This window comes from Pleurodeles waltl, chromosome 8, assembly GCF_031143425.1.
Source record: "Pleurodeles waltl isolate 20211129_DDA chromosome 8, aPleWal1.hap1.20221129, whole genome shotgun sequence".
NCBI classification, from domain to species: domain Eukaryota; kingdom Metazoa; phylum Chordata; class Amphibia; order Caudata; family Salamandridae; genus Pleurodeles; species Pleurodeles waltl.
Window position 1 is genome coordinate 544369633 of NC_090447.1, and position 13835 is coordinate 544383467.

Below are 13835 nucleotides of genomic sequence, written 5' to 3' on the forward strand. Positions count from 1 at the left end.
CCATGGCGTCTTGCTTACTCCCCAAGTAACTCCATGTGTCCCACTACACAGCCCACTGCCTGTACATACTTGTCAGATATTCATGTCATCTTGCTGCACACCAGCACTCAGCACAACCATTTGATGGGTATGTGCATGTGTGCCCTACATCTCATCTGCACAAGGGTCTTGGAATGGCTATGACTAATGCTGCTCACAGTATAATCTGTTTGCAGACATTTTGGAGACTATCATGGCCAGCATTATGTGAAGATAAATTGGGTATTGACATGTTGTATGAGTATGCTGTGCAGACATTCTTCTGGTCCAACACACATTATATATCTGTAAAGATGGCAGGGGATAGCATTGTTGATCCATTTAACATAGCGTATGGGGCATCACACCACATGAGTTGGCACTTCAACTGCATTCCCAAGTGTGGAATGTTGACATCTGTCCTGCTACACGTAGGGCCTTATTCACAAGCCCCTCAGACCTGGAAGAACATCATGAAGAACACCATTTTCTGTGATGGTTTTGTGGCACACACAGCAGGAACATAATTTGAAACCTACATGAAGTCACCCTGCATGGCTTGTTGGGACCCTGTAAGTATGGCACATGGCCATACTGTCCTTACTGTGTTGTGACCCATCAACCCTGTGTGGGCTAACCATACACATTGGACATAGATTGCACTGTGAGCAGCAACAGCATTCCTGTGCATCTGAAATGAATTTGTTAGGTATAATCTCCCCTGCTATGTTCACCTATGAATCCACCACCACATATGTTCACAAATCCTGGTAAATTACACTTTGGTCATACCAGCAAACACTTGTACCCTCAGTGATAGCAATCAGATCCTCCTTGACATTAGTCAGAGGTAACTGCAAATTCAGGACACAACCTCTACCTTCCTGTCCAGATTCATATATAGCATATGGAGTTTGATTTTGAATAGATGTACTTTGAACATTGCATTGCACAAAGCATACAACATCACACACAATCTTTGCACTACCCATTAGACATACAGGATGACACTCACTGGTAGCATCGGTAGCACTTGAGCTCTCAACCTCTCCAGCTGTGTAAGGCTAAGGTCCATCTGCAAGACATAACATGAAATATTGCACTGTGATTGTAGGAAACAAATACTGTTGTTAAATATTGAACATTACACAGGATTTGCAAATGGCCATGGAACCCTTCTGGTTGTAACAACTTAAATGGCTCATTTGACATGCATCAACGACATACTTAAGTTGAGCAGGCTGACATGTACACACATATGATGAAACAATACATACATCATTTGCGCACATTGATGAACCACTTCAAATGACTCACTACCCCAATACTTTACAAGGGTAGCAGAGTTTCATAGCACTCAGCACCTAAATGACTCACAGACCACTCTCAGCCAGGACTAGCAATACCACTGCCATACTCTTTTCTTCACATGTACATGACTATGCTATATATGTCACAAGTTAGCCATCCTGGTTCCCTCATTTAACGGACATCGGTATCTGTCATTGCTGCATAATCACAGACATTAAATATACAAGTCTTGTCCATCCCCAAAGCACAATATTTTAAAGTCAGATACACACATGTTTGAGATATATTCAGATGTATGACAATCCGCATATCAGAACTATATACAGGGTTACATACATCATGCCTCATTTACATGAAACATGATCAACTGGAGTGTCACGAAATAGTACTCCTCCCGGAAAAGCATGTCCCCCACGGCAGCACAAGTTAGCAAATGTCCTGGCAGCAGGCCATGTTTTGTGATGATGCACACTTCCCCAGGTTGTGCACAGCCCATCAGTTAACATGTGCACCGTGGTGGTAACAGAGAAAGTGGACACCAAGTATGCTAGGGCCACTGCTCAGTGTGGCCACATAACAGCCCAGTATTCGTAAGCCTTTGTGTCATGCTTTGTCTATGAAAAATCTGTTTTGTGGGGTGATGGAATTTGTGGGCTGACATGCATGACCCACTGACACTATGGGCCTCATTCACAAGCCTAAGTGGCACACTGCACCACCAGAGCATCGTGTTCTTGAAGTTTCTGTGACAGTGTGCCAGCCCATATTCACAAGGCTGGGAATGCATCAGATTCCTATGCCACCTTAGGGGTGGCGTCACAGTGGCACAATAGTGAAAAAGTACTTTATTTCTCCACGTTCTTTGCTCTTCCTATACGTGCTGCATTCTACAGCACACATTGGCAAAGGAAACACCATTAATTATTGTTTATATTCATGAAGGTCCCCTCCTGCACAGATACAATCATCCCTGTAAACCATGCACCTATGCACCATGGCACAAGTGTGCCTGCATTGGTGCTCAGCAGCAATTTGTAGACCAGCGCAGGGGACAAGGACAGGAATGTGCCATACCTCATAGATACAGTACATTGCTGCCCTTTTATTTGAATGCAGGGCAGCGCAGAAAGACAACTTGCGGCCCTGTCCTGCGTATAAACTTAGTAAATTAGGCCCTAAGGCCACCAGGCATCTAAATGCAAGTGCTATCCAAAGATTCATACACAAAGTATGTGTTCTTACCAACAGTTCCACTGACTTCTATTCTCAGGTAGTCAATGAGGTCACGTTTCCTGCTGATGATGTCAATCCAAAGTTGCTTCAGCTGGTGGTTTGTCTGCTCCACCTTGAATAGCTGCTGCATGTGGAAGTGGACCTTCTCCCACCGCAGCTTGCATGCCTTTCTCTTACACCCCTGGAAAACACATCCTCTCATGGCTACCATGTTGGGCAGGTAGTGTGTCACCAGTACTCATGGTTTTTACCTTACTCTTCTCCAACATCTCCCTCCTCAAACACACTATGCACAACCCATGAAATAAAACCCAAAACTACCCCATAGAACTATAGTACCCCAAAGACGTACAGCTGCCAAAACACAGTACAATCCAATGCAAAATATAAATACAAAGGACAAATGAGATGTGAGGGACACAACAGGAAAATCAGACAGCACAACAGAACCCAACACCAGCAGTCCTCTCTCCAGCACAACACAATTTCTCCCAAGCACAGATACAAGGACTGTGAGTTGAAGAAAAAGTGATACCAGTTCCTGGTTTGCAGCATAGCAGATCCATTGTATCACTTCCTGAGCGGATGCAGCACATTTTTAGCTGATGCATCAATTTTTTTGACGCTTCATGACAATGCATGGATTTCATAGAAGGCATTACACAGCACCATGTGGTCGCTCAGTCCTGCTGGATAGGAAGTGTCATTTTTGGCTGACTCTATGGCTGATAAAACACTCATTGGGCTCATGCATCTATTTTTTGACCCAATGAGGAAAATATGTGGATTTATGTATACTGTGATGTGGCATGCATGTAAAAAGTATTAGGGATTGCTGTGTTGCCTGTGAATAGTTGGGCTTGCCTGTTCCCTGTCTTTCTATGTGTCCAGTGGGTTTGTTGGGAGTGTTCATATGTGAAATTGCATGCATTACTAGGATCAGCCTATGCATATGGCACAATCCCTAAGTTTGTGTAATGGAACACCTTTGATTGGTTGCCCATGTGCCAGCTATGTATTGGCACCTGATTTAATTGGTTGGAATACCCCAATGGATGCCCCATGGAATGGGGACAGCACACCCACATATAGGACAAGGCAGACGTCTGCCAATCTGTGCTGTGTCCCAAGGTGCAGGCAGTAGGCTGTCAGGCACCTTGAGGGGGTTGCAGTCTCCCATGGAAGCAAGTGCTGTGATAGCCTGGACACACATGTAAAGGGATGTATGGATGTGCCATATGCCCCCGTCGCCCCCTCCAGGAGGCTCCCATCAGGGGACCCACTGCCAGTTCACTCCAGAGATTGACTTAGCCTCCAACATCTTACATACAGCGTACAGTCCAAATCAAAGTGGAGCTCATATTGGCATGTGTCCGCACACCTCTGCACAACAGGGTACACCCTCTGTTGATGCCACAGCCACTGCAAGTGTCCCGATGTACAGCTTTCTCATGAATGTTGACACATACATGTGCAGAACCTTCATGCATTTCCAAGGACCCTGGGGGATCACAAAGTGTGTGCAAAGCGCTACTGTGCACCTGCAGTACTTATACCACACAGAACTTGGTGTGGATACTGTGGCACTCAAGGTGCCATTTTCAAATGGGGTAGCGTGTAAAGGTGCCCTGACTAGTCATTGCAAATGATTTGTTTTTCACATGATTTACACCGTGAGAGCTAATGGGACTTGCATGGACCAGGCTCAGTCCCAAACTTGTCAGACATCCCCAGTAGAGCCTAAGCAAGGATGTATACATTTATGTTACCTTGGTAAATCTTGTTCAATGTGTCCTGCATTCTGTTGCTCACATTGGCCATGTCGGACTGCACGTTGGATGGCACATGTGCATGAAGTGTTGAGAGAACCGTAATGCAAATTGACAGCAGATTGGGTGGATATGTGAGCCTCTTCCACATCCCCATTCTGACATCCACATGTTAACATTGGTCATTCAGATTATCCATGTGGGATGTCCAGTACTGATGCACCAACAAGGTACCTGCAATATACCCATTATACCAAGTAACACTTATGAGCCTCTTGGGGTGCGTTCAGTTACTCCATAGCTACGAGTCCAGGATGATCCACACAGCTGGACTTTGCATAACCTCATGGATATTGTTGAGGGCTTGTGCCACCAGGTGGTCTGTGAGAGGGTTGACACCAGTGTCATCACCCTGCAGTACCTAGGCTCATATCTGTATGACTTGCCATCCTAGAAGAGACAACTAGCAGACTGGGATTTGTCTTACAGGAAAGAAAGTCTTATATCTTATTTTCTGTATTAGTTATAATAAATTCAACAGTGGCTGCTTGTTGGATTTCTCATTACCAAACTTTTGAGTCCGCTCATGACACAGTTAGGGCCTTCCTAGCAATATTTATGCCTGGGGGGGGGTGTTCCCATGTTAGCCTATTGAGATAAATTTGTACAATGATGAAAAATGAAATGTGCAGTGTTTTTACTTACCAGGGCATATAATACATCTTATAGGTACATAGCACCCCACTACTGGGCCACCAAGGGAGACTTTAGGGATGATTTATATGTGAAAATAAGGTAGATTACAACTTTGGAAGTACATTTAATTCCAAAGTTGATTTTGCTCACATTTTGCTTTTTGAAGACAGTCTGCAAGGCAGGCCTGCCTTTGAAAATGAAAGCAGGCAACACAGCAGTGCCCACTCCAGTGCAGGAAATCTATTGGGTGTCTAAACCTCCCTGCCATATTACATACTAGGGACTTGTATGTAGTTTGAATCCCCCTTGCCCTATTATCTACTAGGGACTTACAGGAATCTGTCATTGCCAATTGTAATTCTACCACTTTACCACATACCTTTTTATTCAGAGCACTGGTACCGGGCCTGGTTAGCAGATGCAGAATACCGTCTGGGTTAGTTACCACCAATATCAGTCACAAAAATTGGGATGAACATGCTAAAAGGATTACTTTCTCATACTGTGACTGGTTGTGCCTACATGTGTTGTTTTAGATAGGTACACAAATTCATTTAGTCAGAATTATGTGACAATGTGAAAGTCATTCAGGCATGTGCCAAACAAATTTTCTATTATATGGTGTATCAGCATGTTGCTGCTACTGATGAGCTTGCTTCTTGTCTTCCTCAACCTCACCGTCCAGTCCTTAGTGCTCCTCATTGTATTCGGGCCATGGGACATTTGTCCATGCACAAATATTTTGCAATATGCAGCACACTAGTATTAGTTCAGAAACAATTGGTGGCGAGTAGAGTAATTGGCACCCAACCATATCCTGACTCCTGAAGTGGTACTTGTGTACTCTGGAAGTCCTGTCCACAATGTACCAGGTCCTGTTTAGGACATGAATGTGGCTCTGCTTGGCTTCCATATCGGTGTGTTTATGAGGTTTGCTTACCCACAGCCGCAGACTATATCCTTTTTCAAATGCACAGTGAGTAGGTATGGATTTGGTAAATAGTCATGACAGTTCAAGGCCCACATCCATAAGCAAAATTGTTCTGTATCCTGATTGACTCATATACTTTGCCAATAGTATGAGGCATGTTATTATATTGTTTGGCATACTTGCCAGATGATTACTGATTTGACTGACACTGTGCTATACATACAGGTGTACTGTCCTCTGTGATACACTTAGTTTTTGTCATACATGTGAGTGCAAATGCTGTGGATGTGGTGGGTTGTCGCCAGTAAAAAGAGTAATTTGGCCATAGAGTAGTCATATATCTCACAGTGATCTATTGTCTCAGTTTCTGACTACTATTTTCCTGCATGTGCCTGAGGTTTGAGCCTAATGCATCACATTGAGTTCAGATGTGTCTGGCTGAAATGTGTGTTTTCCGTACAACATGATTGTTTGACAAGCAATGCAAACATTACACACCACACTTTTTAGAGATCAGTGCATTGTGTCTGGCACTTTGAGGATGATGACAGTGTTCACACTTTATTGATAACTGTTGTGGCCTACTTATGGTTTCCTGGATGTGGGTGATTTGTTTTATACTGGAACTGTGACATAAACTCAAGACATATGTTACATTTTATCATTTATTTACATGTTGAAGCACTATCATACATGGACCGACCTACTTAAGTGAAGAAATTCTGCACAATGTGTGTGCTTCTGTGTGAACCTGCAGCTGTGTTTTGGATGTTGCCATCGTGTGCTGCCTCCTCCTCCTCTTCTTCCCTTAGGTCCTCCCATTGCTCATCTTCCTCTGAGGGGACATTTGTGCTCACACATATGTTGTGTAGCATGGCACAAACCAAAATGCTTTTGTAGACCGGTGGGGGGGGATATAACAGTCTACCCCAGAAACATCCAGGCAGAAAGAACTACCCTTTTGCAGGCCATAGGTCCACTCAACAACATTACGTGTCTGGATGTGGGCCTGACTGTATGCCTTCTCTAGCTCTGTCTGTGGTTTTGCATATGGGGTCACTACTCACTGCTGTATCCCATATCCTTGGTCAGCTGAAATGTAAAAAAGATACAGTGTCAATGTTTATGATAACTGTATTAGCTAAAGTCAGGTCCATGTGTGTTTTGTGTAGTGGCATTGTCATGCCCTTCTTCCAGTTATGATGACCTGATGGGTGAATCATGTCCTTGTCATTACATTTACAGGGGCCTGTTAAATCAATCTATGTGAGGTCAAATGCAGTACATGAGCAGATACATCATACAATTCAACCTCCTGACTGTCATATTTCTGCAGCAGATTTTGATAATGGCTATTTCCAAACGTTCTAGTCCACTCAATGATTTGTGTTCATACTACATGTATGAAGAGACAGAATGTAGTTGTGATTCTTTTTTGTAGGTCCTCCCTAGGTAGGTAGTAACATACCAGACATTGCTTACACACACATTAGTGGGTCCACAGTCATCCCCAGATGTTGGTGTTGGCCTACATTACATGTGCAAAGGCATTTGAGTGTACCATATTGTTCAGGGCAGTTGACCTGATGCCATCCACATAGTATGCACTCACACGTATCAACTGAATGACATGGTGTCACAACTGCCATTTCCTGATCCATGGTTGCATGTCACAATGAGGAAACATTGTGTGCGTGTGTGACAGTATTGTGCCCAGTTTGTGTGCACAACACATGGATCCTGAAGATTTGGGAGTGGTGTTCTGCAGTCCAGCCACACTACGTCCTGCACTGTACAACATCTCTGAGAATGGGATAATATTTTGGGCCTCCTGCACTTGACGGTTCCTTCCAGCTAGACTTGCACACAAGTTGCCTAGCAAGCACACATTCACTCTTGCATCAGGGGTTGTAGGGATTCTTCATTGCTTGAAGGATTGCATTTGTGTGAGCAGCCAAGGCTGCTGCCTCATAGGCATGGTGAGTGATGAATGTGTGTAGCATTACACATCACACATGTGAGATGGGAGTGCTTTTGCTGATTCTTATACATTGCTACAGTTACATGTCACCTGCTCATAAGCTGTGGTTTGTCACCTTGCACCTAGTTCCTTGTGTGGGAGACATTACACGGCTGATGGCCCATGTGTGTTGCATGGGAACACCCCCCAGTAGACAAGGTACATGTACTTTGCACACAGTGATGTTTGCAGATTTTCTGCCTGCCATGCATGGCTGTGTGTCTTTATATCATGCAACATCTGCAAAATTGGCTTGAGATTTATACACATGTATGGCAGTGTGATTTGCATTCCATATGTAACATGACGCATGGTGCATGCATGTGTAACAGCCTTCATCCCGAAGTCCCTATCTGGGTAGGCAGACAGTGAGCTAGTGATTGTGCCCCCCATTTCTATTACCTATTGTGTCTGTTATGTACTTGCTGTTTGCTTACCTACAAGTAGGACATTCCCATATTGTCCATCCTGGAATCATGGGTTGATGATGGAGTGGTGAAATATGTATTCATCATGCACACTGCCAGTGTTTTTTGCCAAAACATCATTGATAAACCACAATGGTCAACAATGGCCTGAACATTGATGGAGTGGGTGTGTTTCCTTTTGCAGTAGAGATGGGCAGTTGCAGCAGGAGGAACCAGTTGCATATACTGTATGTGCAGTCCATGACACCCAGCACAGGTGGGGAGCCAGCGATGGCATAGAATTCTTGCTTGATCTCCTGCTGCAGTTGCTGGGTGTTGGAGAAGAAGATATTGCGGGGTGTCAGCCAGCTGAACGCATCCAGGACAGAGGAAAGGAATGAGGAGAATGATGGTTATGAAATTCCAGCCACTCGGGCTTCAATTGTCTAGAAGAACGCGAGGCCAGCATTTGAAGCACGACCATGAGCTTTGTCTGTGTTGCGATTTTGGTGACCCTGTCGACTGTTGCCTGTAGTCTTGGTGCAGTCAGATAGAGCAGCTGTACGATGGACTCAGACAGTAATGGGTGATTACCTCTTTCTCCCTGAGTCAATATAGTGAGGTACACTGTCAATATACGCACTCTGTTCTCCTGCCTCTGTGGTGCAGGGGGTTATGATTGTGGTGGTGATGGTGGAGGTGGCTGTGGAGGTTGTGGTAGACTTTTTGGTGCTCCACGCTGCAGTAGGGGTAGGCCCATGGTGGCATAGAGCTTGTCAGGGTGATTTGGGTATGTTCTCCTTCTGCACCTGTGCCAATTCATCATTTTAAGCCTTATCTGACCAGGCATTATTTTTATGACACTTTGGAGACTCTGTGCGACTTTTACAAATGGAGCTAATTTTCCGAAAAGCTTGTAAATATGGATGCATCAGGCCTGTGTGATTTTTTGAGAGGGAAGGCCTACCTTGCATATCATTGTCGGTATCTGACACAGCCAGATCCGAAGCTAAGGGAAAATGACGCACGGGGGAAAAAGCGTCAATAGCGACCACTAGTATCTTGATATTGTGCTGCCTCCGTGTAAAAAAAAAAAAGATGCATCAGCAGCACAAGGGCCTTGTAATGAGGGCCTAAGATCTCAGCAAATGATGTTCCCATTCTTTTCAAACACGGTCACCTCCTTCTACTAGAAGAAAAGCCAAATCTACTTTCTAAACCACCAGAACCCCTGAGGGTGCATCATAATCTGAGCAAGGAAATCTCAATTAACTCCCAGGACAATCAAAGAGAAAATATTCCTTCTCCATCACATTCACCAGTGTTCATACAGGAAAAAACTAAAGATGATCTTTTTTTCAAAAGTAAATAATAATGACTAATTAAAATCCCATTATTACACTCTTTCATCCTTCTTCAACAATTTAGCAAGCTGAATACTCAACCAGAAAAAATGGATGGCACAATGATTTTCTTATTCAAGAGTACACTTTCAGAAATTCAAGATGCAGTAGGATTCAATTTAAGATTTAGGCATGAAAAAGTATTGATTTGGGCCCAAATACAAGAATGAGAACAGAGGGTGTCAGATATAAAGACTGCCAAGCAACAGTACAAAGTGACGTCGTAGGATTTTCTAAAGACCTGTAAAAACTCAAAACTGAACAATAAGAACATAAAAAATGTATGTGAAGTTAGGATTTAAGATGTGTTTTCGTTCCAGAACCCCGAGAAAGTTACTGCTCAGTCCCATAATGGATTTAGAAAGTTATCAGGACCCTGAAACTGCTGAAGATTTCTCAATCTGCCGGGGACAGAGGATCCCCTTTTCATCACCCAAACCTGATTCCGACCCAAGAGAGCTTTTGATGAACTATAACAATTACAGGGTTAAGGCAAAATTTAAGTCTAAAGCAGTACAATTTAGATCCTTAAAAAGACGCAATGAATATGACTTGCAAATTTACCAGACATGCCCTATGAATATTCAAAACATCAGTGGCAGTTAAAACAGATCATCAAGCGCTCAAGTGATTTTAGTGTAGGTGCCTAATCTGAAGGCTGAAACTGGTGGTCTATAGTTCATTCTAAATTTTAAATGATAAATGGTCAGCACAAGACTTTCTTCCTGAACTCAGAATAAAAAAGAGATATCTGGAAAACTGACACGCAAAACGTTAAAGTTTAATGCTGAAATGTGGTTGTGGAGGTTCTGTGGGGAGTAGAACCACTAATATTCCTTCAGGTGTAATCCCAGGGCACTGTTTTTGTTACGATTGTTCCTCCATGAGGATAGACAGATATCCTCAGAAAGTTCTAGAGTAAGGTAGGGCTGGAAGGATGAAAAGTGGAAGATGGGGAGGGCCAAAGTGAATTGGAAGGGAGCTAATTTGGGAGTGAATATAAAAAAAATGTTTTTTTCTGAGTGCAGCATTTATAGAAAGACAATCATTAAACACACGAGTCACATCACTAAGCAATCAGAACACTAACTGGTCTGACCTGGGTTCAAACAAGCTTACCGTATTTCCACCTCAGCCACTCATAAGGGTATTATTATTCTTCTAGCCCAGAATGTTTCTGGCTCAGAATTAAAGCAGTAAACAATGAGAATGGCTACTGGATATCTTTGGTGATCTTATGTCCAAAAACTCATTTTACCATAGTTTCACATTGTTATCATGTGTTTCTCTTTCTTTTATCAATTGCATTGTTTTTTTTATTAAATATCTTTTTTATTTTGCTATATTCAATGTACCCACATTGAAAAACAAACATTCAAAACTGTGGTTTGGACGGCACATGCATAGTGTATTGAGTTATAGTACAGGCTATTCATTTGCAATAGGTAGTACACAGGAATCATAGCTTTACAGTGCAGACAGAAATGACCTCTCACATGCCTCCCCAGGGCAAAAGTTTTACCAATAGCCACTTAGCTCCAGGGCACTCCATAATGTTCATACCATCACTGGTCTGAGGTGCTGTTCTGACTGTCATCTACCAGCTCAAGTCTCTAGTACCTGATCCATGGCATCCTACTTTACAGAACTTTTGGGGGCAGCCCCTATTGGCATATTTTACCTTCTCCACTGCCCCGTAGAGGTTCATACCTCTCCTCCATTCTTGAATGGTCGGAACTTCTGCCACCCCCCATCTTAGCACTACATCGCGTTTCGCAACCAAAAGGCCTAGAGCACTGAAGAGAAGGTGTGGTTGTAGAGTATCCATATTGTTTGGGATACCCAGTTTGACTTTTGTGGGTTCCGCCGGAAGTGCCACCTATAAGACTCTGCCACGTTCAGTGAGGAGCGCATTCCAGTATCCCTGGATCAGGGGGCAGTACCATATGCGTGTATGAAATCCCGTCTGTCAGTGTTGCACCACAGATATATCGGAGATACTGCTCTACCAATCAAGTGCAATTTAACCGTGTCTTAGTACACCCTGGGTAGGATTTTAAACTCAATTAGGTGCAACCGGGACTTGATGGCAACCTCCTTGGGATGCATGAGTGCACCCTTCTAGTCAATGTCTTCCAGTTCACCCACAGTCCTCATCAAGCGGTGTCTAAGGGTGAGTAGATTATCAGGCAAATTGTTATTTAGTGTTCGATAAGTCAGAGCGATATCCCCTTTAGTTAGTTCTTCTTGCAGTAGTCTCCCCTCCAGCGGGGTGTATTCTGGGATCTCAGTTATCTATCACATAAATGACATTTCCAGAGATCATCATTGTTGGAGGAGACTTTATTTTTTCAATCTATTTATCTACCTCTAGATATCTCTAATCTTTGTTTAACTCACACAATACCTAGACCGCTATAACAATAATAATATTAAAATGGAATCCCTGGATTCCTGAAGATCTAAGAAACCTCAAACTAAGCAACATGCTCACATTTCAAAATGCGACAAATCTACTTCTGCAAAGGACTATTTCTTAACATTAAATCCAACTGAAATAGGCTTCATAACAAAATGTATTTCTGACTTCACATCCTTAAGCATTATCATAAATGTATTAACTGAAGAGAGGGCTCCTTGTAAATGATTTATGGGCAAATGTTGAACTCACAATACATTGGAATATCAAATAGATGGATCATTCTGTTCTCCCAGGAGATTAAGGGTTATTCCTCTCCATCACCACTGATATGGGATGATTTGAAGCTAACCTTAAGGGAAGAAATAATTGCATACCAAAGTCAGATGAGTTAGAGCAGAAATAAACAACTACAATTATTATGCAGAACCGTCCTTAAATTATATGAAATCTAGATCCAATTTATAGTTCTGTGAAGAGGCTAAAAATATTCTAAGGCTTTATTTATTAGTAAATGAAATGCTAAATTCTAAAACAATTTGCCACAACTTTTAAGAGGTAGGAGAATAAGTAGGCACCCTTCTTTTTTGGTGAACCAGAACATCCGATTTTACAAACCAAATTAAATCTATCAAAGATCCCAAACAGCTTGCATAACTTCAGATATTAAAGAGATTGGTTGAATTTTCAATCAAAAATTTGAGAATATTCACCAATCCCAAAACACTTTTCCAAGAGAATGTCCCTGAAAATTAGATATCCTCGTTTTAAGCCTGGAGGAGTCATATACACTATCCATTCCATTTAATTTAGAAAAAGCTGAAGGAGCAATCACTAGAGTAGCTAATTGGCTTTTAAGCAGAAATGTTTTAATAAATTAACTCAAAAATCCACTTATCAGATGAATTAATTACATCCTGTTAGAAATTGGGGTTCTGGTTGGCAGAGAAATGCACCCTGTCTAACAAGGAACCACAATCCTAGTTAGGGTAAGTCACAAACACGCCCTGGGTTAGCCTGTGATCACCTTCTGATAGTTTGGCACAGAGCAGTCAGGCAAAATTTAAGAGGGAATTTGTAAAGTATTTGTGCAACACTTCAAACCGTAAAGCAGTGCAAACACCACACAAATGTAATCCACACCATGTTAAAAAAATAGAACTTAATTTTATAAATAAAACGTGACCAAAACGGCAAAAATCCAACAAGTGGAAGTCGAAATCTCCATTTTTAAAAGACAAATGTGAGATAGCTCTTTAAGCAATACGCATTTAAATTGGGTATTTGGTCATGCTGCACTGGGGCAAAGTCAAACGTTAAGGCACATCAAATTGGTGCACAGGCTGACTACAAGGACTCAGTTGGGCCCAATGAGAAAAAAAGAACCTTAATCTCAGATGCGTCATCTTCGATGAAGATGTGAGGTGTAGTCGAAGTGATGTGTCAGTGTCAAGCCACACAGTGGACGAGATGTGTAGATTTTCTCTATGCAGCTGCAGTGATCCGAGTGGGTTGCATTGGTTCCGACTGTGACGCACGGCCGCGGCTCCTGCAGCCACTGATGTGTCAATTCCAAAGGTGAAGCTACCGTTCCGAGGGTGATGTGCTGGGTCCACTCCACGCAACAA